The sequence below is a fragment of the Sarcophilus harrisii genome, chromosome 2 (assembly GCF_902635505.1).
Source record: "Sarcophilus harrisii chromosome 2, mSarHar1.11, whole genome shotgun sequence".
NCBI lineage: Eukaryota > Metazoa > Chordata > Mammalia > Dasyuromorphia > Dasyuridae > Sarcophilus > Sarcophilus harrisii.
This window is the reverse complement of record NC_045427.1, coordinates 206,160,104-206,187,294: the sequence shown is the minus strand read 5'-3', so window position 1 is coordinate 206,187,294 and position 27,191 is coordinate 206,160,104. Positions and strand designations below refer to the sequence as shown.

Sequence of the window (27,191 nt, the reverse complement as noted above, 5' to 3'; positions counted from 1 at the left end):
GTTAATTATTTGCCCACTTACAGTACTCCAACATGGGATTTTTTGATTGGCTGCTGAGCTTGGACTCCATGTTCCAAAAGAAGGCAGAGGGACCTCAAACCTTCTCTAAACTAATCACCAGGAATTATGAGAACGTGGGAGCAAAGCTGTTTGATCTCTTCTATGTCTATTCTTTCAAGTTTTCAGATGAAAGGATATTAGAGGAGCAACTGTCTTATGAACTTCAAAATATCAAAAGAACAAACCACCAAAAGTCCAGGGATTAATGTTTATCCTACAGTATTTTATTGAAGAGTACATCCTTTTAGCCTTCTTGAGTAACCTATTTAACCCACTGGATCAAAGGGTTGATATACCAATGATATATCCATTAAGCAAATGATGTGAAAGGAATGCATCTGGTATTGGGCAAAATGCTAGGAAAATGCCCCTTTGTAAAAGTTCACTGATGTTAACTGGTTAAACAGATAAAAGGTGCAATTGTTAGATCAAACAATGATATTAAGGATGCATAAACTAATGATTGAAATGGGAGAAGAGGATATAGAATGAGGACTGAAGCTGATAGCATCAGATTTGTGTGTGTATATGTGTTTGTATAAATGTATACATATGTGTGTATATATGTATATACACATGTTATTTGTATGTATATAGCTATAGGAGAATCATATCATAGCTCCGGAGCTGAAAGGGATATTAGAACATCATGTAAATATTTTCAACTTATACTGTTGTTCAATCTTTTTTTCTAAGCAGACCAATGATATCATCGGGTGATGTTGACTTATGCCTGAAATATATTTAAATGAGGTAGGATTTCATAAAGTCATCAGCCTTACTTTCTCTTCCAGAATCCTCAACGTCCAATGGCAAGCCAAGAGTCAGAATGACTGGTGATGGCCCAGAATGCAGTGGATGACTTTGGAGACTTCTGTGTCTAACCAAGTTCTAAGGACTCCGTTGCAAGTATTTCGTAGGCTTCATGGCCATTGAAACAAAGTGTTGCCATCTGCCCATTCCACCAGAGGAAGTCTTCATAGATTTGCTGACAGGTTTGAGGTTACTTTCAACCTAATTTGATCCATATGTAGAGATAGTTTTAACAGGGTCTGACTGCTGCAAATGCTGCAGCTTCTTGGAGCCACAGATAAGAGTTTCAACTCATGGATGGGAAAAATCCAGGGATCAGAGAAGTTAAAATACTAGCAAAATTCAAACTAACATCTTCTGATTCATGAATCACCATGCTTTCCTTTGTACCAGAATGCCTACTAAATTAGGAATCCCTGAAATTTAACTTATTCTGAATGTATCTCATATGTAATTAGTTCTTTATATGTCTTCTTCATTACATATATGCTTCTTAAAGATCCTATGTGTCTTTCATTGAATCCTCAGCATTTAAAACAGTAACTGCATCATAGTGAGTGTTTAATAAATGCTTGCTGACTGACTTACTGACTGAATGTTTGTCTGATGGAGAGAGCTACCAACTTTTCTTGCCTATTTTTTACTTTCTATCCTGGCCACATGTTCATAGGTTCCCAGAACTATTACAGGTATAGATATGATAGCAGCAGGCATTTCTCACTCATATCATGAAATAAAACAGACAGGAATCACATGGTGCTCAGCATGGCAACAAGAACAGCATGAGTCTCTCCCACGGTGGGGAATTCAGCTTTAGGGTCAGCTCACAACTACACTGCCAAAATATACTTTCCTCACCCATCCCACAGCATTGTTGCTGCAGTAATGGAGAGATAACCAAGAAGCCAGTGGAGCTGCATAACCAGTCACCTCTCACAGAAGGATCAGTCCCCACAAGTCACTGTGATGAAGCATACAAACACATTGAGCAAAAATTGGCCAGGTGCCCAGGAGTTGGAGGACCTGCTGCTGAGGTTCCACATCAGTTCCTACCTCCTGTGGGAACAGCTCTGGAGGCAGCCAAGCAGACAAGCACCCAAGTGCCTGAAGAACTGCTCACCCTGACTTCTAAATGCAGCTGTGCTGAGGGGAAATTTTGTTTTTGTTTTTGTAATATTGTTTCTTTTTGCCAATTGCAGTAGTAACTTTTGCCTGATATGGGGGCTGCCTGATATGGCCAAGAACCTAGTAGTCCTCAGTCATTTCCATTTTCATTTAGTCGTACTTGTCACTAAAATGGGATTGCAACATGATTTCCACAGTCTAATTGTGAAGGTGGGATGAGAGGATGACCAAGTGCTTTGAAAATTACAACATGCCAAACACATGAAAGAAATTAGTGAGATTTTAAAAACTGCAAATGTATATAATTAAATGACATTGAATATTGATAATGTGGACAGATAAGTGGGACAGTGGAGAGAGAACTGAGTTGAAATGAAGCCTCAGAACCCTTACTAGCTGTGTGACCTGAGCAAGTCACTTAACTCTGATTGCCTCAACCAAACAAAACAAAGCAGATTGCTTGATCTGTTTGGTCACAGATAGATACATAGACAGACAGACAGACACATATAAATACATATATGTACACACATATATTTTTATACATATATGTTTGAACTGTACATGTATATATACATTTTGTAGATGAGTTAAAAGAATCTTGTTAATATTAGAATTTTATATGTTCTATATGGTCCAAGTCTCTTTCTTGGCAATCTATGTTATCACTAGAAAGCCATAGTATGAAAGTTATGGGAAATAGATGGGAACATCAAACATCACTTTCCCTGAAGAAACCAGTATCCAGGGAATAATTTTTTTTGGCCCTCCTCAAATTCCGAACTACCTTTGAAGCAAAGGCCAAATGCTACCTCCTTTCAATAGTTCATAGTACCCCCCATGCATCATCATTATTTATCTCGAGATAATAGAATATGAACTTTTCAAGGTCAGGGAATGTTTCATTTTTGTATTTGTAGCCTATGTACCTAGAAAAAGTTCTTGTCAGTTAGTGGAGGCTTAATAAATTCTGTTGATTGGTTATTGATGATTTAGAAGATCATAAAATCAATGATTCAGGGTCGGGGTGATTAAAATGCAGATTACCATATCCTCATTCTTATTACATTCTTTTCTCACTATAGAATCCAACATAAATGTTATTTTTGTTGCTGAAAAATCACCACCCAGGACATAACTTCTAGAATAATACTATTAGATAACATTTACATATGGCTTTTAGATTTGCAAATGCTTATATAATAATGTCATCTGCTCAAGATAACCTTGTGAGATATTAACATATTCATTTTATAGATATAGGAATTGAGGTTTAGAAAAGTTAAATGACTCATCCATGGTCACCCAAGTGCAGGGCCAGGATTAGAATTAAGATCTTTTCTAATACCCTCAGAACTGTGCTAGACTTGATCTTTTGAAAATATAGCTTTCAGAAAGCTGCTGTCATATTAGTGCAATGAATTATTGCAATGCATTATTTAACCAAGAGGCTTTCAATTTCTTGTTCTAAATAGGTTACAGTAGCTAAAACAAAACATGATTCACTTAAGCTTTTGTAAAAAAGGTGTGTGTGTGTGTATATATATATACATATATTATATATATATATAATTTATATATTTATAACTAGGTATCAGAAAACGCTGGGTGCGATCTTTAAATTACTCCTAATGGTCATCCACATTCTACCATAAGGCCTGGAATACATTAGATGTTTAATAATTTTTTTTTGGTTGAAAGACTAAGATTCTTGTGTAAGAACAAATGCTTGATTATTGCCAAAATTATAACTCTTACTTTAAAAACCCACAAAATTCACAAAATCTTTTCTTTTCTGTCCCTCTTATATACAACTGATTTTATTTCATTCCTTCAGTCTTTGATTCAATACACATTTGCTGAACACCCATTGTGTGCAAGCTGTCCACTCAGTGGGCTAAAGAAATGAAGAAAATATGGATTCTGCCCTCAAGGACATTATAAGGTAGGAGGTATCTGCCCATTGGGAGTTTGGTACCCCAAAATGAAATGAAAGTTTCTTCATTCATAGCAATTAAAAAACCAGAAAAATCTCCTTGAAATTTTCAATAACAGTGAATTTAATGACTAAGCAAGAAGTTGATAATGTTGTCAAAAAGGAAGGCAAGATAGAGAGGGCCCCTAAATGTCTCTGTCTTTCTAGTTCTTGCACCATGCCATCAGCAATGCTAGAATCTATTTTAAGAATGGAGGATAAGGACACTGGCTTTGATTTAGGGTTGTGTTGTTTCCATTAATCACAATTTTCAAATGAAGAACTTTATCATTACCAACTTTTGGGGATATTTTTGGTAGCTGCAAAAATCTTTTTCTTCAATAATGAGGTTTTTAAGATTAATACTTATTTTGCTGCATTATTCTGAAAGTACAATTTAGCTTCTCTAGAAAAAAATAAAGACATCTGATTGATGGAAATGAGGATTTCAAATAAACACATTCCCATTTCTGGTGAATATATATGATGTGTTTCCATAATATCATTCCTGAAATTCTCTCATGGAGAATTGAGAGAAAAATCAGTGTTTCATTTATTTATCAATTATTATTCTTTTTAATTTAGGAAGGAGGAAAAAAAAACCTTTAGAATTTTGAGGCAGTAAAGTGCTGTCCTTTGTTTATTGTCTTTCCCATGTGGAAATGAAATCAATCCATGTTTAGAATTAAAATACCGGAGAAACTCTTTGAGTGCAGGGACTATCTTTTGCCCGTTTTTGTAGTCTCAGCATTTAGTAAAGTTGACTGACACTTAATAAATCCTTATTGATTGGATGACTGATACTAGGACATGTGAACTACCACAAGATCTTTTTTTTTTTTTTCCATTTCCCCCAGGGTAACAAGTGAATACAGACCCAAAAGAAGGTCTGAATATCTGTACTGGTAAAACATATCAAATATATGCCTGTAGCCAAGATCACCTGATTTTTTTGGCCTAGGGCGTTCCTGGCAATTGACTGGCTTCATTTCCTGATTCTTGATCATTTTCTTTATGTCTTCAGAATTAATCCTAATGTTCACTTCCAAACTAGATTTTTCAAAGGAGGGAAACCAGGATTGTTAGAATATATGAAACTGTGATGTAAAAAGATTGATTAGAGGTAGTGAAAATATGTTTTCAGGTCAAAGAGTTGCTTACTTACAATATCTACTGTATGAGGGTATTTCAAATAGAGGTTTATCATGATTGGATATTTTTTTCCATATTGGAATACTCAAGAGAAATAGAGAATAATAATTAGATTTCAACTGAGGTACTGAAAATAATTAACAAATACTTAATTGTAATAGTACATAATCTTGGTCAGTAGTTACATTATTATTCTGCTTTTATATAGAAAGCAGAATAGGGAATAATAGACAGAGTTGAATAGAAACAGATAATGACTCCATGTCAGAGAAAACAACCACAGAATTAAAATAGTAGAGAACTGGAAAGATTAGTCTCAAGAGGTAATAGTAGTTCCCCTTAATGAATCTCTTTATGGAGATATAGTATCACTATCAGAGCTGTTATGGAAATAGTATACTTTAATATTCAATAATTATTATTTAAGAATTTATTCTTAGGGGTGACTTCGTAGCTTAATGAACAGAGCACTAGACATGAAGTCAAGACCTGAGGTCAAGTCTAGCCTCAGATATATGCTAGCTGTGTTACCCTGAGCAAGGTATTCAATCATTTTTGCATCAGTTTCCCCATCTGTAAAATAAGCAGGAGAAGGAAATGACAAACCACTCCAGTATCTTTGCTAAGAAAACCCCAAATGGCAGACATGTATTGCTATGTATGTGAGTATTTTTGTATATTAGTATATGTATTCACACTCTTAATTGGAGACTTCTTGGGAGGGAGAGCAGGGGAGTAAAGGAGAAAAAATAATACAGTAAAAAGGGCACACAAGGGAACAAAAGAAAACCTACAAAGAAGCAAAAAACATACATCTCTAAACACAATGTGTAGTATTTAATGTATAGGATTTCTTGAAAAGGAAATTTTATATATATATATATATATATATATATATACAGTCCCTCTGATTTATTTTTAAAGATATTGGTTTCATTTGTTCTTACATATATATAAAATCCTCTCATGTTCTGCTGTATACATAGCAATTTTTTTCCTTTTTCTATTTTATATCTAAGTTTTAAATAAATGAATAAGAAAAAAAGAAAAAGGAAAACAAAGAAAACTCCAAATGGCATCGCAAAGACTCAGACACAGTTGAAATAACTGAACAACAAGCATTTATTATGTGCTAGGCAATGTGATAGACATCACAGGATACAAATACAACAAAGATATAAAAATTCCTGGCTTAAAGGAGCTTTTAATTATTTGAAAGTGTCAGGAGGAAGAAAAGAAAAAAAAAAACTGCACATATGTAAGCATATATAAAATAAATACTAGGTAATTTTTGGTGGCAATCACTTGCAAATTGGGGACCAGGAAAACTACCAAAAAAAGTGATATTTTAATTGAATTTAGAAGAAAATAGCATGTTTTAAGATATGAGGCAAGAAAATCAATAAGTATAAAGGCATGGGTCAAAAGATAGAGTTACATGTGTGGAGGGGAACAATAAGGAAGTCTTCTTCTCTGGACTATAGACAGCAGAAGAGGGAATATTATAAAATAAGATCAGGAAGGTAAGTTGAGGGCAGATTGTGGAGGATTTTAAAGGTCAGAGATTTATTACTGATCCAAGGTAAAAGTGAGCAATTGGAGTTTGTTGAATTCATCAAAATATACTCCTGTGCTTTGGGAAAATCATTTTGCTATCTAGGAGAGGATCCTTTGGAGAAGGGATGAAAGTGTAGACAGAGACAACTTCAAGGACGTCATTTCAGAGTCCAATTCTTTTTGTACAGCAAAATAACTGTTTGGCCATGTATACTTATTGTGTATCTAATTTATACTCTAAAATATTTAGCATCTACTGGTCATCCTGCCATCTAGGGAAGGGAGTGGGGGGAAGGAGGGGAAAAATCGGAACAAAAGGTTTGGCAATTGTCAATGTTGTAAAATTATCCATACATATAACTTGTAAATAAAAAGCTATGAAATAAAAAAAAGAAATAGTTTAGTGGATGAGGTCTTGAATTAGAATGATGGCTACATGACTAATAAAAGTGAAACAGGCAAGATGGGAGAAATATAGAGGTAAAAGAGATAGGGTTCAGAAAAAATGGGTGGAATTAAATGTTTGGGGTCAAGGTGGGAAGTATAGGACAACACCAAGATTACAAACCTGCACATCAGGAAGGATGGTGGTATGTGCAACAGAAACAAGAAAGTTTAGAGGAAAAGAGATTTGGGGGCAAAAAGAATGAGTTTATTACCACACATATTGAGTTTTAGATTCCTTAAAATATATTCACTTTTAAATGTCTAATAAATCAATTAGAGATAGAGGAATTACAGATAAAGTGAGATATTGAGGCAGATTGAGGGTGTGTGAAGAGTTTTAAATCAAATAGATCAGCTTCTATTGTATCAAAGAAGAACTAGTAAGCCACTAGCGCTTAACAAATAAGACATTGATATGCTCAGGTCTAAGCTTTAAAAAAATCACATTGACATCTAGGTGAAAAACAAACTGGAGAAGAAAGAGATTATATAAGGAAAGGAAGTAGGTGACCTTTCAAAGAGTCCAGTCAATAGGTAGTAAGTAACAAAACTATGGCAATACCTTTGTGTGTATAAAAAAAAAAAAAAAAAGAGTTCTATGTGAGAAATACTAGATGGTAGAAACGGAAAGATTTGTCATCAAATTAGATATGTAAGATGAAGTAAAAAGCAAAGAATCAAAGATAATACCAAGAATAAAAAAGAAGAATGGTTTTGCTTTCAAGAGAACATGACTTTATACAAATATCTATATAATTTCATTGGGTCCTCACTGTGACAAGGCACTCTATTTTATACCTCCCTAAATAACTTACTACTCCACTCAGCATAGTAGTATTTCCAAAATATGCAATTCCTGCTCAAACTTTCCCCATCTTCCCCTCCTCCTTTGAGCTGAGAATCTCGCCTTATTTTAACCTGAAAAAATTGAGGTCATTCTATAAGAGGTCCCTTTTATCCTTCATCTTATCTCATATCACTCAAATGCCTTTATTCTTCCATCATGTCATCTTTCACTTTTGTTTATATAAAAAGATAGTCTTTCTTTTTTCAAGCAACACTATATATACATGTAAGATAAGGGCCAGAGATCTACGTCTGAGCTTGGAGAAAATGTGGCAAGGGAAGGACAATGAGATTAAATTGTTCTAAACAAAATATATAAGTAGTTCAAATGGTTTCTAATGATAACATGTAAAGGAAAAAAATAAACAGTCTTGAATATTAACAAGCTCTTTCAAAATCTTTGAGAACTTAGCACAAATCTATAAGATTAAGTCATTTGCCAATAAAAGTATATGAATAATTTCTAGAAGAAGAAATGCAAATAATCAAACAGCATTTAAAATTGTTTTCAAAATCATAAATAACTAGAGAAATGCAAATTAAAACAACTCTAAAGTATCACTTTATAATCATCAAATTAGCAAAGATATTAAAAGATGAAAAAATTCAGTGTTGGATGAAAAGCAAGAAGACACACATGTTAATTCACTCCTGTTGTAACTAATCCAATCCTTCAGGGAAAATAATTTGGACTTAGAGAAAGTTATTAAATTGTTTATATAATCACAGAATTTAAAAGTTTGAAAATCCTTGCTTTGTAGAATCTTGATATTTATCAGTACTTTTCACTTTAAAAAAATCAGGATATTTGTCTTTTTTAAGTCTCACAATGCTTATGCCATTTTAAAATCTTTTCATATTTGTGTAATGGTTAAGGATGGTAGGATAAGGGATATTTACCTGTAAATTAAATTTCTCTGATATGAAAGTAAATAGGTAACTATTAAGAATAGGCATGAGGATCCTGCATCTGGCATTTATTAGTTCTATAACTATAGAGAAATAATTTAATTACTCTAACCCTCAGTTTCCCCATATATAACAATATGTCCTAGTGCCTATATCTAAGGATTGCTATAAAATCCAATTGAAATCATGTATATTAAAACTGTTAAAAACTTTTAAATACTGTATGGCAGTTGGAGAGGCCACATGTAATAGTAGCTAAAATGTGACACATAGATTTAGGAAGATGTGATTTGAAGAACTATCTATGACATGGTGGCTGTAGGACTCTAGGCAACTCATTTATCTTTTCAATGTTCCTAAGCAACTGTAAGAATATGAATTGAAGAATAATTACTTACCTGATTTATACAGGAAGAGTTTTACTTCCCTGGAATTATCTTTGTACCAATAAAACCATAGATCCAAATAAAACCAAAATTAAACAACAAGTCGTCGTCATCATCGTCATCATCATCATCATCAATAATCATGTCTCCACAGAGAAGAACGCAGAATACTCAATGTAGCAAATAACTAAAGCCAGCAATTTTTCAAAGTGGAATGGCTGCCTATTTAGGGAGAATACTGAATTCCTTATCAGTGAAAGTGTCCAGGCAATGGCTAGATGAGATACTTTTTCAGAATGAATGCCAAGCATTCAGAAATTTCTTTGACTATGTGAGATCCACTGGATTCCACGATCCTACCACATACAGAGCTTTGTCATAGAGCAGCTTTCAATGTGAGAAGATCAGAGGTTTCAATACTCATTTTCCATATACTATTCAAATTCCACGATGGGCAAAGTATATGAGTTACAATGTCAAGGTATTTACCTTCTCCTGTTCTCTACAAAATAGATAAATTTACTTGGCTCCCTAAGAGGAAGGAAGAGGCTGAATTTTCAAATTAAACACTATAGGAATCATATCCAGGTCTAATTGGAAGTATTAAATACTATTTTGTACATTATAAATAGATGTATGCACATATACACATATACATATATGTCTTTATATAAATATAACACAAGCATACATTTACATGCATTTTATTTATGTATTGTTAGTAGGGAAGATTCTTCCTTTTGATATTTTTAAATGCTAATATCACCATGTTCCCAAAAGAGGAAGCTGCCTTGGAATGAACAGCAGAATCCCTGAGGTCAGAGAATGTGAAACTGAACTGCTTCCTCCCATGCAGAGGTCTAGAGAAAATGAAGAAATAGCTCAACCCTGAAGGTGAGTTAGGGATGGATCTCTATATTTTGTTCTTCATGGCCTCATCCAAAAGGTAAAATCTCTGAGACCGAGTACAAATATTAGGCCCTTCAATAGCTTTCTCTGTAAGGAATAATTAGCAGCAGCAGCATAGCTCCAATTCCATAATTTTAGAACTCTTTTTTCTTGCCCATATAAGCTGTAATCATCTCTGGGCTTGAATTTCCTTATCTATAAAAAGAAATGGGGTGGATTAGATGATCCCAAAGGTCCTTTTCAACTTCACAATCCTATGATTCTATGACTGCAAGTGCTCAGGGCATAGCCATAATAGTCCAGGGACACACTCAACTCCCTTTCAAAAATGTCCCTTTGTAACTCACCGGAAGTTTCTGTGCAATAAATGCTCTGGTTAACTTTAGAACCCTAATGCTAGTTTAAAAAAAAAAGCTCTGCAGGGAATCAGAGCCCTTAGACTGCAAGGAAGAAAAAAGCTCACGTTTATCTGAGCAGGTTTCCATTAGGAAGATTTTAGAACACATAAGATATAATATGACAGGAAGAAATGATGGGGGTGGGGGATGTCTATATTTATTAGAAGCTCTATTAAAGATAAAAAATGAAAAACTAATAGCAGCATCTGTGATCTAAGAAAATAAAATGTGCTTGTTTAAGCATGTCAGACTACAAGTAGGATTCCCTCTTACAATCTTTTGGTTTTGGGTCAAAAGACTGACAAAGCCCAATTTACTTTATGTTAATAAAACAAAGGCAACTAGGTGGCACAGTGGATAAAGTGTCTGGGTTTTCACTCAAGAATACTCATCTTGAGCGGTTTTAATTCGACCTCAGATATGTACTAGCTACATAATCCTGGACAAATCACTTTACATTGTTTGCTCAGTTTCCTCATCTGCTAAATGATCTAGAGAAGAAAACATGCCATCATTCCAGTATCTGCCAAGAAAACCCCCAAATGCAGTCATGAAGAGTCAGACATGATTGAAAATGACTGAACAACACATAAAGCATATACACAAAAGTTTGTGTGAATATCTCATGACGTGCATATGTGAACAAAACATGTTCAATGCAGAGTGCAGTCTTTGGGGGGTTTTGCTTTTGCTTCTTGAAGGGCAAATTTGTGCCAAGCATTTGACTCCCCATTGATCAGCTCATAGTCATAGACCTCAGGGCCATAGAACCCTAGATTTGGAGCCAGAAGGATCTTGAGGGAACATTGGCTCCAGGATGTCTCTCCCTACCTCTCCAAAGAAACTCTAGTTTTTTACAGATAAGAGAAGTAAAACTGACAGAGGTCAAAGGCACAGGAAAAAAAAAAAAAATGACAGAGCAAAGAATCTGAAGTAAGATCTTTTGAGTCCAAGACCCATGTTTTCCACCAGTATACCATTTTACCTCCTAGGGAGAGGGGATTCGAAGAGAGGTTCAATGATTTTACCAATTTGAACCCTTTTTTTCCTGACACAGCTGAAATACAAGCCTTATTTTCTGAGTCAATATTCTATTACATTATGCAGTCTCTTGAACATCAACCTTTACCTCATTTTCAGCAAAAAGACAAGTTTTAAGCTTTAGAGATTCAACCTTTTTTAAAATTTATTTTTCTTTATTTTGGCATGGACAGACTTCTGGCCTAGGAGTCAAGGAGAACTAAATCAAAAATTCAGCTTTACCCAATTTACTAACTTTATCACTCTGGGCAAGTGACTTAATTTTTCTTTTCTTTAGTTTACTTATCTAGAAAATGGGGATAATAATAGCACCTCCTTCCCAGGGCTGTAAGGATAAAATGAGGTAACAATTGTACAGTGCTCGGCACAGTTTCTGAAACATAGCATGGATTCTTTAAATGTTAGTTATCATTATTATTATTATTATTATGTGTCACGCAGCTAGTTGCCACAAAAGCTGAATTAGAACTCAAGTCTCAGCTGAGTGTTCTTTCCACTACTTCAGCTGTTTTTTAATGGGATAAGAAATAATTAGAAGCCCAACTACCATTTCTTCTTGGTGCAAATAACTTAGCATTGCACTGAAAGAAAATATGAAAAGTGCATTAACTTCTACCACATACTGTATTCATAAAGAAGAAAAATGTTTTTTCTGAGGCCAGAGTAGCTCAGCACATTTTGTATCACAGCTGCTTAGGGTCTTTCCAGTTAAGCTTTTGCAGTGCTCCATTCTGACAATTGCTGGAAAGTAGAAGCAGAAAAATGACCCAAACAAACTCTGTGTGTATATACCATCTGGAGCATTGGATACCCAGGAAAAAAAGGATCCTTAAATGTCATAAGAGTTGGCCCAGAATTCTTGGAACCTGCTGTATTAATTAGCATATACAACTGGAAGTACTCAAGATTTCTCTGATGGTTCTTTGCCACAGAGAGGTGACCTGAAGCTCTGGAAGAATATGCTGCCAGAAGATAAGCTTTGTCTGGCTAGAAAGGATTTTAGTAGTAACCTGGTGACAGTTTATATGCTTTTCCTCAGAGGGCAGACCAAGAACAGTTCAGAAATGCTCAACTCTACAGTCAGCCCAGGATGAGGAATTCTTCAGCCATGGTAACTCTCAAAAACTATTTCCTAAGGTGTAGAGGATTTTGATCTAAATTGGAGGTGGGAGGAGAGAACCCAACAAAATCATGAATCCTTGAACAAGTGAATTATTTAAATTGCTAGAATGTGTTCTCAATTTCAGACAGCTCTGTTGGGCAGAATATATGGCTATTTCTAATTGAGGTCTAATAGTAGATCTACCCTGGAGACCTAGAAGTAATAGATGCATGGCTTTTACAAAGACTTTGCTTAGCTCAGTTGTCATCTAATCAATGAGATAATGTATGTTAGAGCACTTTGTAAACCTTTAAGGGCTAAATGTCATTAATATTAGTTATTGTTACTAATAATAGCTCTTATTCATGTTGCATTTTAAGATTTGCAAAATGCCTTAATTAATGAGATATATCCAGACACATGTGCAATACAATATAAACAATGCATATCAATTATGTCATATATGTCATATAAGATATTATATCTATTTATGTATTATAACACATAATTATATATTTATAATTATCCTACCATGATAATATATGCATATTTTTCTATTATGAAATATGCAGACAATTATACCATGACATTTAACACATTATATTATATATACAATTATTAAAATAACATGATACATTATTTTATATAGATAATAAACCCTATGAAAAGAATGCTATTATTTTCCATATTTTATAATTTGTGGAAAGTCAAGGTTAAGTGATTTGCCCAGAGTCACGAAGCCTCTAAGAGTCTGAGTTATCAATGGAAATTAGATCCTTCTGACTCCAGGTTCAAAAAGTCTGTGCCTCACTGACTTGTTCAGTTATACATGTCTTATTCTTTGTGACCCTGTAGATCGTAGTACATCAATACTGTCCATGGGGTTTTTTGGGAAAGATATTGGAGTAATTTGCCATTTCCGTTTTTAATGGATTAAAACAGAGTTTAAATGTCTCTCCCTGAGTCATATAGCTAGTAACTCTCTGAAGTCACTAATTTGAAAGTCAAGTCTTCATGTGTTGAGTCCAGCTCTCTATCCACTGAGTCAACTAGCTACTGCCAGCCGCTGATGTAATTCTGAACAATTATCCCAAATAAAATGGAGACTAAAACCTGTTAAATGTAAAAATTCTCAAACCTAATATTAATCCTTATATTACTACAATAAAAGGACTATACTAAATTTAATACTTACCTAAATGCTGTGATACTATGACAAGTTTTAGATTGAAGATAAGCACATTATTGGATCATAGATTCCGACATTAGAAGAGACCTTAAATTTTCTTTGACTTAACTCCACCTCATTTTACAGATGAATACACCAATGAAGACAATTTTCAGATGATAAAGACATCAATAGTCATCTGAAAAAATGTGCAAGTCACTATTGATTAAAGAAATTAAATTAAAACAATTCTGAGATACCACCTCACCTCTCATATTGGCTAAGATGAAAAGGAAAAAGATAAAGATAAATGTTGAGGGGACTGTGGGAAAATGGGGCCACTAGTGTATTATTGGTGAAGTTGTGAAATTATCCAAACATTTTTGAGAGCAGTTTGGAATTATGCCCCAAAGAGTATAAAAGTGCATATCCCTTTAACCCAGCAATGCCATTATTTGATCTGAATTCCAAGAAAATCATAAAGGAGGGAAAAGGACCCATATGTGCAAAAATGTTTGTAGCAGCTCTTTGTTTTTGTGGTAACAAAGAATTGGAAAATGAGTAAATACCCATCAACTAGGGGAATGGCTGAATAAGTTGTGGTATATGAAGGCAATGGAATATTATTGTTCCATAAAAAATTATGAACAAGCTGATTTCAGAAAGGCCTGGAAAGATTTACACAAACTGATGTGAGCAAAACAAGCAGAACCAGGCATACATTGTAAAAAGTAAAAGCAAGAATGTGTGATGATCAACTAAGAAAGACGTGGTTCTTCTCAGTACTTCAGTGATCAAGGCAATCCCAATAAACTTTGGATAGAAAACGCCATCTGCATACAGAAAAAGAACTATGTAGTTTGAATATAAATCAACACATGACTTACATAAATGTAAATCAGTAAATTACTTCTTTTTTTGTTTTTTCTCCATGATTTTCCCCTTTAGCTCTGATTTTTCTCTTCCAACATGATTCATAAAGAAATATGCATTAAAATAAATAAGTAAACAAATAAACAAAAAACATTGACAAGATGCCCCTATAAACTTATGTGTATGGAGAGGGATTGGGCAATGTAATTTGATTAGCATAGTAATCTACCACTGCAATACATTAGCACTTCTTCTGCAACTTCCTTCTGCAGTCTTGAGTTGCTTAAAATACTGAAAAGGGAAGACTTGAATGCCAAAGGCAAGGTTTGAACCATGCATGATGTTCTAGGATCTAAAGTTAGTTCCCTGTCTACTATACAGGGCTATTTCTTACGTCCATGTATCTTTTATTTAATTTTAAGAGAGCAGGACTGAGATAAGACCCCAATCTTGCCAAAAGCAAGAATTAATTTACTACAACTATTTCACAACTCACTCCTTCCTCACTCAATATCCCTCCCCACTACATACACACATATTTACATATTTAGTATACCGTCTCCTTCTTAACCATCTGACAAAAATTCATTTACCTTTTGTCATTAATCATTCAGGCCACTTTGATTGAATCCATTTCCTTGTCCCTCCCTCTCTCTCTCTCTCTAATATGTTTAAGAAATTTTTGACTGTTAAAAAAAAAAAAACACAAAAGGTAATGCTGATTATAATTATTTATATTTTCCAGATCCCTTACACTTCTAATCTCCTGTGAGACTACCTTCCTCTAAGTTGAACTGCTTAACATGTATTCCTAATTGACAAGTAGCCAAGGAAGGACTATGCATATCAAGAAATATATGAGAAGCATTTTGATGCAGTGGAAATATATTGAAATTTTGAAGGCAGAGAAACTGAGCAGTTTTCTTACTAAAAAACAACAGCAGCCACAGAATCATAAAAGAGCTAGAACTCACTCCTCTTCATTTTATAGATGAGAAAACTAAGGATGAGAGAAAGTGACTTTTATAGGTCAAATAATTATTAAGCATCTGAAGTACAATTTAAACGTAATTCTTCCTAATTATAAACCCAACACCTAGAACAGAGATGTCAGTAGGCAGCCCACAACATTGTCTTGTGTGGCTAGAACCAGAATAGAATGCAGCCTATCTGATTTTAGTTGGTTGACACATTAATAAAAAAGCAATTTATAATCATGTGTGGTTTTCTAAATCAATATGTGGCCTATAGGAATTCTTATGTATAGTTCAGTAGGCCTGGTTTCTATTTTTAGTTTGAGAATCCTGACCCATATGATTACTTAAGTCTCTTTTAACTTTAGGTCTTATGGTCCTATACACTTGATTGTAAGTTTTATTTGATTATATTATCAACATTCATAGTTTGTTGCATAATGTCATGTGCCCTTATTTAAAATAATTGGTGGAAATTGCTAGTGAATGAACCAAAGTGAATAAGAATGAAAGGAACAATTTTTAAAAAGGAGAGGAAGGAATGGAGTTAAGGCAGTATTAGTTGGGGCAGCAAGAAAAAATATATAGAGAGAAGATGAGGTTTGAACCAAGAAAGTTATGGGTTCTAGTGGAGATGGATATGAAGGGATTAAATTTCATACATTGAGGTTGGCTTGTGTAAAGCCACAGAAATAGGAGGTGACATGGCATGTGAGAAACTGGGAGAACCTTTCATTCTGAGTTGAAAAATAAAGAATAAAAATTACTGCATGAGTTATTTGTGCTATCGCTATAATGGAATCATCCTGAGATTCAAACATTCTAAATAAAAGGCATTGTTGAGTGGTGGATAGAAAAATGCACTAGAATCACCTTAAACAAAGGGCTGTGAAAAGTAATTGGAAATCAAGTATTTTTTTCCCCTGAGGCAATTGGGGTTAAATGACTTGCCCAGGGTCACACAGCTAGGAAGTGTTAACTATCTGAGACCACATTTGAACTCGGGTCCTCCTGATTTCAGGGCTGGTGCTGTATCCATTGAGCATCTAGCTGCCCCTGAGTGAGTAATTCTAAAGAGGGAATAGGTCAATGAATAAATCCTAGAAACAACAAATAATTGCAGTAAGGAGAATTACTACAATAAGACATTAAAAAAAGATTTTATAAAAAATATATTTAAAAAGAACAGCATACTTGAAATCAGTAGTACCTGGGCTCAAACTCGGCTTCAATCATTTACTAGCTGAATGATATTAATAAGTCATTAACTTCCTTCAGCTATAGTTTTCTCATTTGTAGAATGAGCAGGCTATATTCAATGATCTCTGAGGTTCCTTTAAGATTTAATTTCTGATACTTTGGCTAAGATTCAGCTTTCAGGTTTTCTACTTACTATTCATGAGGCACTGGACAAGTAATAAAGTCTAGCCATAGTTTCCTCAAATACAAAATGAATTTGTTAGATATGATAATCTCTAGGGACCCTTCAAGTTATATATCTCAAAAAGGGTATTTTTACTTAAATCTAGGGAAGCCACAAAAATCTGTTAAGCCATGTTTTTCTTTATAAGAACGAATATAAATTTATCCATATGGGGAAAATACTATTTGGCTTCTAAGGTGTTACATTCACATTTGAATATTCATAGTTGATTAACTATTTTAAATATTGATTCAATGTGATTATCATCATAAACTGAATGCATTAAAATGACAAAAAAAAAAATTTACCATGTGGTTGTTTGAAATGACCAGCTAGTGAAATCCCCTCTAAATTATGAACACCTTACCACAAAGACACAGCAATTGGAAAAGTGGCACTTTTATGAGATCTGGCTTTCTGTTACAACTCATGGAGGACTTATTATCATTGAATTTCCTCCAACTGTTCTAAGTGGACAATTCTGGTGAAAGAGATTGCAGAGAGCTTTTATAAATACTGAACCTCATAACAGTTGAATTCTAGGTATCATATGTAATTCTCACTATTTTTTTCCTAAAGAGCCCAGATATGTTATGATCCATAGTATGGCAGATCACTTTGGGATGATGCTTTGGATACATATCAACAGTGTTCCATGGTGCCATAGAAAAGAAAGTAAAACACAATTTGGAGCCAATTCTTCTCTACTCCATATGTGGGGTAGTATGGATTTTTGGAAACCAGCCCAAAGATGCTTCTGGCAGATGTGCAAGGGCATTTTTCAAAACACTATCTTTATACAGTGTTTCAACAGCCTGGCAAACATGGTTGTACATATCTTAAAGGGTATGTGATTGTCTGTGTCCAAGACCAAGCGTTCTACTCCTAAAACCTATTGAAGCATCATTCAATATTTTAGATACAACAAGAAAGAACAAAAAAGAAAGGATTTTTTTTAAAGGAGAAGGAAGGGAAGGAGGGCATTATTTGTTGGGGCAACAGAAAAAAAAAATTAATGTAGAAGATGAGGCTTGACCTAAGTCTTAAAGGAAGTGATGGATTCTAATTGACATGGATGCAAAGGGGTTGAATTCCACGAATTGGAGAGTTATAGTGTAAAGACACCTAAAAATAAAACATGGAAAGAAAGCAAAAATTATATATATAGATATAGATATACTGAAAAACTGAAATTTTTTTTCAATAAGTATAAATAACTGGTCCTCTTCTTTGATGAGAAAAGGGTGAAGAAGTGTCCAGAAAGATCCTGGGAAGGCAGCTGAAACAGAACTGGGGAATAAGGAAGAATTTTCACTGAACGTGGAAGGGTTACAGAATGGTGAGTCTAGGGAGTAGAGACAAACTTCACAATGTAGAGGATTTCAGATCTTTGTCTGACACTAGCCTCATTCATCTTCATTTTAAGAAAAACTACTAGACACCTGGTTTCTAGATATTTTTGTCCTGATGATGCAAACAGGCATTTTTATTTGGCAGGATTTGTGAAGTTTTTGGTCTCTTTGTAGGCACCCTTCTAGAAAACAAGGAAATATTAATTAAATTATCACCGTAAGAAAGTCTAGAAGAACTGCTCAGTCAAGCAAAACATCAAAAACAAGGATGAAACAAGGAAAAGACTAAAGGAATGAAAATGTGAATTTGTTTTCAGGGGAAAAATAGATGCAATGTCAGTGAAAATGTTATGGGCTAGCTTGGTGGTAGGAAAATTATAAGTATGCAAATTTATTTTATAAGACATAGATGGAGCACAGAGATTTGCACATAGCTCAAATAATATCTGCAGGATGATTGGGATTGAATTGAAAAAGGGAAAAAATCCCGTGAGGATAAAAGGAGATAATGGATATGAAAGTGTTTTGAAAATTATTAAGTACTATGCAAATGCAAGGTACTGTGTGATGATTAATAGAATCATACAATCATACACTTTTTGTATTAGAATCTGAGCTCTTTAAGATCCAGGCCTAACTCACTTGTCTTTTTGAATCCACAATGCTTAACACAAGATTGGGCATGAGAGATCATCAATCCCAATCCATAACTAGAAAATAAAAGGGGAGAAGAAGCTACATCATAATCCCAACAAAGTGCCCATCAACAAAAGTGCCTTTTCCTGAAGTCATTTAGTAAAGATCACCTCCTACCTCTCAAGGCAGATGATTTCATTTTTGAGTATCTATAATTACAAGAAGATTTAATTGTGTCTTTCTGGAATGCCTACTCTTACCCTACACCCATTATTTCTAGTTTTATCTTTATGTCTAATCAGAACAAATTCTAATCTATTCCCTGTAACAATTCTTGAATTTGTTAAACATAATTATCATGTTCTCTCTCACTTCCAGACCAAATATCCCCAATAAATATTCCCAATAATTTGAATCTCTTTCCATATGAAATGATCAAAAAGTCTCTCGGGATCCTAATCACTTTGTTTTGAATACTTTTCATCTTGTCAATGCATGAAAATAAGTTGGCATCCAGATTTGAGCACAATACTCAGCCTATGGCAAAACACCCTGCCATGTTTCACTGCTGAAACTTATTGAATTTACAATCCTAAAATGTCTGGTCTTTTCCATGAATTGCTCTCTAGTTATATGGTTTCAATATTGTACTTCTACAGTTGATTTTTTTAGATATAGAAATATAATTTTACATTTTATTGCTGTTGTTCAGTCTTTCCAGTGGTGTCTGACTTAGGAAATCCATTTGTGATTTTCTTGGCAAAGACACTGAATTGCTTTACCATTTCCTTCTCAAGCTCATTTTACAGAAGAGGAACTGAGGCAAGCAAGCTTTAAGTGGCTTGCCCAGTATACATAGCTAATAAATATTTGAAACTGAATTTCAAGGCATGAAGAGGAGTCTTCTTGACTCCAAGGGCAGGGCTTTATCTACCATGCTACCTATGTACCCCAGTGAATTTCATTTTATTGAATTTGAGTCATCTTATCTCTTAAGATCTTAAATCATCCTTTGTGTTAGCTATTAAATGAATGAATAAATTTAATTAATACTTTGCTTGTGCCAAGCACTTGTATTTAGCACAAAAACTGTGCTAAGTACTGGAGATTCAAAGAGAAAAGTGAGATCTCATCTAAAGGAGCTTATACTGTAACTAGAGGAGATAACATCTTAAAGACTTTGAAGTTCTCTTAAAGAGAACTCAGAAGTAATGTTCAGAAATATTGAAGTTACAGCAGGGAGGAACAAGACAAAGGTCAAACATTCTTAGAATATAATGACTAGTCAGATGACAATGCCTTGGGAAACTGAAAGGTGTACCAACAGGGCAGACAGTTAAACTTTGTGATTTTGTTAGAATCCAGTGTCAAGGGGGAAAAAACGTAGAGTCTGGAAATTTTCCATCTTACTAGATGGTTTCTATATGAATCACTGATAAATATGCTCAAGAGCACAAGATCAAGGAGCCATGCAAAAGACACTCTTGCAAAAATATCCCCTTCTACCAGACATCAATCCACTATTGCTTATCATTTCAATTTGGTATTCAAAAATTTAAAAATCACCTAATGGTACTAGCTTATATCTCTTCACTTTGTCCCACAGAGATTACAATGTAAATTTTTACAAATGCTTTAATCTTAAAGCCAAAGCAAAACATAAAAAATATATATGTTATATAGCATATCCTTTTCTTAGTGAAACTGTGATTTCAATGATAACTATATTCATTTTGGACATCCACAATTTGTTCTCTCTGTCTCTCTCATATATATATATATATATATATATATATATATATATATATATGCAATTATATTATATATATGCATGTATGTTATATGTGTCTATATACATATGTGCATGTGTGTGTATATTCTAGAATTTTCCCCTGAGAGATAAACGTGAAGAACAATAATAATATAATTTACAAAGATCTTCTCTTCACTTTTTCAGGGAAATTGGAATATTTGTCTTTCTCCAATGCTATAAAACTTTTCACATTCTCCACAGTATTTCAAAAATCACTGATAAAAATTCAGCAATCACATCTACAAGTACTTTTTCATTTCCCTAAAATGTATTCCATTTTGGCATAATATGGTGTGAATTCACTGAGTAAAGTTATATGTGCTCTTTTCCTAACTCTTCACTTGTCTTGAGTTTACATTCTCTATTAACCATGTTTGTTCTATCCTTTCCAGACCAAGGACCATTACCATTCTCCTTATGAGAGAAAACACAAGAAAATGAAATTAATCATTTGGCCTTTTCTCTTTCATTCATCATCATTGGTCCCTCTGCCCTAAGTTATGGACTTAGAGCTAAAAGAAATCTTACTTTTTTTCTTCTTCACATTCATTGCAAGCTTTATGATGATATCCCCACTTAAAAATAATATTACCTTTTAATTTCAAAATACATGCAAAGATAATTTTCCACATTCACCCTTGCAACAACTTGTTTCAAATTTTTCTCCCTCTTTCCTCCCTCCCTTCCCTATATTGTAAATAATTCAATATAAGTTAAACACGTGCAATTCTTCTAAACATCTTTCCACATTTATCATCCTGCACCAGGAAAATATGATGGCATTCTCAGAGGAATATGCTCCACATTTGTATTCCTTTTCTATTTACTGCCTTTCTTTCTATCTTTTATATTTGTGATTTAGAAATCTAAGTTTCAATCAGAGAATCTAATGCATCTACATTGGTCCCTTTAGGTACCTCTACCTCTTTTTTCCTTATTGGAATTATTTCTGTTAGAATTTTTAAATTTTATTTTCTCTAGCATACCAGTTCTCTTGTCCTGACCATCTCTGAAGAATAATGGGTGAGATGTTCTTTCCAACCCATTCCCTGAATCCTTGGAAATAATCTCACCCAAGACTTACATAATATATTAGCCTTCTCAAAATTCTACACTTAGTGAGATCTAAATTCAAATCCTCCAACACTCAACTAGCTATGTGACTCTGAATAAGTCATTCCCCTTTCATCTGTAAAATTAGAATAATAATAGAACCTATCTCCTAGAATTACTGTGTTGATAAAATGAAATTCAAGATAACCTCTTGCAAATATAAAATCTCTTTGCAAACCTTATGCAAATGATCACTATTATTATTGTCATTATTATAATTTATTGTTATTTTATTGCCCACACATAAGAGAGAGAATCTTATCATTTCCCTTTAATTCCTCCTCATTGGTCAGACCCAGGCCAAGAATACCAGTTACCCTCATTGCTTGTTATGTTTTGAGCAAAGTAAAAAGCATTAGCTGTTCTACTTTTGATTAAAGAGAGAGCTCCAGCAGGTGTCTGGGTAATTGAAGCCCCATCATTCTCAAATTATGGTTTTATACCATGTTATTATTTTCTTAACTAATTTATTTTTCCTTTTATTCCAGGTAATCTGAAGTATATTTCCATTAAAAGATATTTTCTGTTTTTTTTTTTTTTTTTTTCTTTTGAGGATCTTTTACTCCCAAGTCCTTCACCTTGTTTCCTCCTTCAAATTCTTGGATTTCTTCATATTATTCTTAATATATACCTTTCCCCTTCACTTTTTGAAAATAAAAAGCTTTAATAAAAAATAAAATAAAATAAAGTGAGGTGCTACATGCTGGGATATTGGAACTTTTGGTGTTGAGGATCTTAAACAGATGCTTGATAAAGTTTTCTATTAGGAAATATTTAATTATTTTCAATTTAAAAATGGAAATGATTAATGACATAATATGAGTGATGCAAAATAAGGACAATGGCACAACAGTCAAAAAACAATTGCATTGGCTTTGGTTAAATTAAACTCTTAATAGATGCTAGAGCATTTTTAGATTTACACAAATCTTTTTTTCTAGCCACCATGTGAGGTGGTACAATGAGTATGGTTACCTTCTTTCACTGATGGAGAAACAGATTCAGGAGAGGAAGGTAGCACATGCTCATACATATATAGTCAGCAAGTATCAGAATTGGGATTCAAAATCAAGTCTTCAAGATTAACTTCAAGACCACAGTGTTCCTGCTCCACCTCCTGGTCGCTTCATCTTCCATGTTATCATCGGAACCATAATCACCTGCTTCTCCTCCTTCCCTACCTCCTCGTCTTCTTCCTACTCCCTTCCTCCCTCCTTACCTACCTACCCAGCAAAAGTGAGAATAATCCTTTAGAGGAAAAGGTGGAAATTCTGTGAAATAGAGGGTTTTCAAACATTTATGATGAAAAGACCAGAGCGCAATGGAAAATTTGATTTTTAAATACAGGAGGCAGGGGAAATATAAGGAGGAAATCAGGAAAGTGAAATCATAAGGGACTTAATTAGGTTTATCTGTTTATATTACTATGTGGGAGGATGATACTTGTAACTTATTAGAACTTTCTCATTATTATGGCAGCTTGAACTGCCATAATAAACAGAGGGTACAGGTGTCAGTTGAATATGAAGGGATCTTAAAAAAATGACAAAATTAAGGAGGCAGAGAGAATTGTACTAGTAGAAAGGAAAAGGGAGAAATGAAATGATGCAAATTATCTTTTATAGTGAAGGAGAAGAAGGGGAAGATCGAATGAATAAGTGAACCTTGCTGTCATCAGAATTGGCTCAAAGAGGAACAGCATACTCTGAATATCGGTATAGGAATATATCTTACTTTGCAGAATAATAGGAGGGGAAAGGGATATGAGAAAGGGAGAAGAGTTATAAAAGATAGGGCATATTGGGTGAGGGAATGGTCAACAGCAAAACACTTTTAAGGATGGTCAGGAAGAAAGGAGAGACAGAATAGAATAAATGGGGTAAATACAATTAGTAATTGTAAAAGCATCATGAAGCAAGTTTCTCTGATAAGATCTTATTTCTCAAACACAAGGAAGTGAATCAAATTTATTAAAAACAAGAACCATGCGCCAGTTGATAAATGATGAAAAGATACGATCTACTTCTAAAAGGCTATAAATTCATGCATATCTTTTGACCTAACAATAGCACTATTAGGCATGAGTATCAAAAGAGATTTTTAAAAAGGGGAGGGGGAAAGGTAAAGGACTTATATGTACAAAAATGTTTGTAACAGCTCTCTTCTCAGGGCAAAGAACTAGGAGTAGAGGGGATGCCTAGCAATTGGGGGAATGGCTAAATAAATTGTCTTATATGGCTGTCATAGAATATTTTTGTTCTATGGGGAGTGATAACAATGCTCTTAGAAAAATAAACCTGGAAAGTCCTCCATGAACTCAAGCAAAGTGAAATATACTGTATACAAAGAAATAGCAATGTTTTGGGATGACCAGCTGTAAATGATTTTGCTATTCTCAGTGGTACAGTGATCCATAGAAACTCTGAAGGACTTATGATGAAAAACCTTATCCATATTCAGAGAAGAAATTGAATGTGTCTAAATACAGACTGAATCATACTCTCAAAGAAAAAAAAAAGTCATGCTGACTCAGTAATTCCATTGTTCCAAGTCCTTCTTGTCAATCAGTGTTGAGGTAAGCTCTGTTATTTGAAGTGTTACCCAGTCTGCAAAACTTTGTATTACACACAGTTGTTAGTACTTATTGGCAATTGAGGAGAAGCTGATATACATGGAACCCTCCCTTTTTGCTATCATGGATCTATCAAATTTGTCTATGTCATTATGATAGTTATCAACAAAAACTGGGTTCATCTTAGATAATTTGTTTATCTCTAGGTATCAGTCCATCACTATCTTTCTGTCCTGATTTTTTTTTCAAAAAACTCATTTTAATTCTCTTTTTCCTGAGTTTTGCCTCATTAATCAGGGTTAACATCTGAACATTTTTTTTTTTCTTTTAACAGAGAAAAAGACAACTTATTCATGCCTGCATAAGGAATAGAATTGATACAAGAATACCTAAGAAAAGAGACTTTCTTCCTTCTTGCTTCAAAAGAAGACACGTGGTTCTAGAACCTCTTCAGGGAGAAACTTGGAAAGAAACAGAACAAACTTTGGGAGCCAATATGTACAGAAAAGTTAGTTCCCCAATATAGTACTTTTTTCTAATCTGCTTTCCTAGAAACATTGGAGAATGTCCCTTGCAAAAGATCAAGGACTCTAGATTTTCTGAAGTGTCTCACCAGTAGAATAGTCATTCATTCTGTTCATTATCTTATATATTCTAATCTGTATAACTTCTCTGATTTCTGTTTGCTGCCTGCACGATAATTAGGTTTACTCATTATTCATTATTTGTGATAGTCTTTTGTAGAATTAGCATTTGTTGGAAAAGAGTCAGGTTTTAGCATATAAGCTAGGGCTACCTTTTTTCTTGTTAGATTATAACAACCAGGAAATAAATTTGAACCGAAGACAAATATTATTTCACCTAAACTACAAGTATTTGGAGGGCAGATATAATCCTAGTCTAAACTCCTATGAATTTAATTATCATTTACATATTGATGAACCTCCAATCTTTCTATTTTACCCCAATACCTTTGCTGACCTACAAACTTGCATTTCCTCGGTGATCCAAAGCTTTATGGAATAGACTTTGGACAAAAATGCCATCTGCATCCAGAAAAAAAAAAAAAAAAAAAAAAAAAACTATGGAGTTTGAAAGTAAATCAAAACATGCTATGTTCACTTCTTTGTTTTGTTTTGTTTTTTCTCTCCCATGCTTTTTTTTTTTTTTTTCCTTTTGTTCTGATTTTTCTCTCCCAACATGATTCATAAAGCAATACCTTTCAGACAACTGTATGGTACATAGACATCTTAGGTATATGTTTTAAACTGAATTCATTATCCTTCTTCTTAAACCCTCCCACACACTTAGCTTCCCTTGTATTATAGAGGGCAAGACCATTCTCCTTGTCCCTCAGGCTGACCTACTAAGTCATGCTGGTCTCATTATCTCTCAAGCCTCATATCCAAGTTATTACTAAGACATGTTAATTTTACCTTTGCAACTTCTTTTGAATATGCTCCCTTCTCTAATACTGTCATACTCTAGTTCAGGCCTAATTAGTCCATACCTTGATTATGATATCCAGCCAATGCGTCTGCCCTCCTCAGGCTCTCCACACTCCATTCATCCTCCACTTAGCCACTAAAATGATTTTCTTGAAGTGCAGATCTCACCATATCTCATTCTGCCCCCAACCCCACCTGAATTCAACAAACTTAGTGACTTTCTATGGCCCCTACAAGTAAATGGAAAGCCTTCTGTTTGATAATTCATAACCTAGCCCCCTCCTACATTTTCAGTTTTGTTTTTTTTTTAATGTCTCATTCTTTCTCACATACTTTTCAATCGAGTGACACTGGGTTCTTGGCTATTTCACAAACAAGACTCTCTCAGCTCCAGGCATTTTCTCTATGTCTCACATCTGTAATACTTTTCGCTCCAGCTCTCTGACTTCAAGTCCCAATTAAAATTCCACTGTTTTCAGGAAGCCTTTCACAATCTCTCTTAATTTCATTGTTTTCTCTCTGTTAATTATTTCCTGTTTATCTTGTGTGTATATATATATATATATATATATATATGTACATATACATACAGAGACATATATAATATAATACAATATAATATAATATATACACGTTGTCTCCTCAACTAACTTGTAAGCTCCTTGAAGACAAGAACTATCTTTTGCCTCTTTTTATATTCCAAGCACTTGAAAAGTGAGATCTGTTAAAAATCCCAGCTTAAAAAGGTGACCCTTTCTCAAATAAATCCAATTCACTTGCATGCCATAGCATCACCTCACCAATGGCATGGTCCTCTTTGAGAACAAAGGAAAAAACAACATCTCAAGCACTTATCACAGTACTTGGTACATAATTGGTGCTTAATAAGCATTGACTATTGGTAGACTGATAACTGTCTACCCTTTCAGAAGAGCAGAGCAGCCGGACTTGATGATCCTTCTCTTGCTCTCTTCTGGGTAGGAATCAAAGTATCCCTTGGGGAGAGGGAAATAGAGAGGGAGATTTCCATGCTAGCCTCCCTTTGTGACAAATATTTCACGTAGACATACACACAGCTTATATATATACATTTAACAAA

General features: G+C 34.1%; 1 protein-coding gene and 1 long non-coding RNA gene across 4 annotated transcripts in view; one reads left to right on the top strand and one right to left on the bottom strand.

Annotated features, from left to right (window-relative positions):
* The window catches only part of CDH13 (cadherin 13), a 1,300,132-nt gene that overhangs the window by 588,814 nt on the left and 684,127 nt on the right, over positions 1–27,191 (bottom strand). The gene's annotated exons all lie outside the window — the stretch shown is intronic.
* On the top strand, positions 816–25,714 carry LOC116420937. Its single transcript, XR_004231355.1, has 4 exons — positions 816–1,055; positions 3,836–3,943; positions 18,402–18,497; positions 24,979–25,714. It is a non-coding gene; the product is annotated as an uncharacterized LOC116420937 (long non-coding RNA).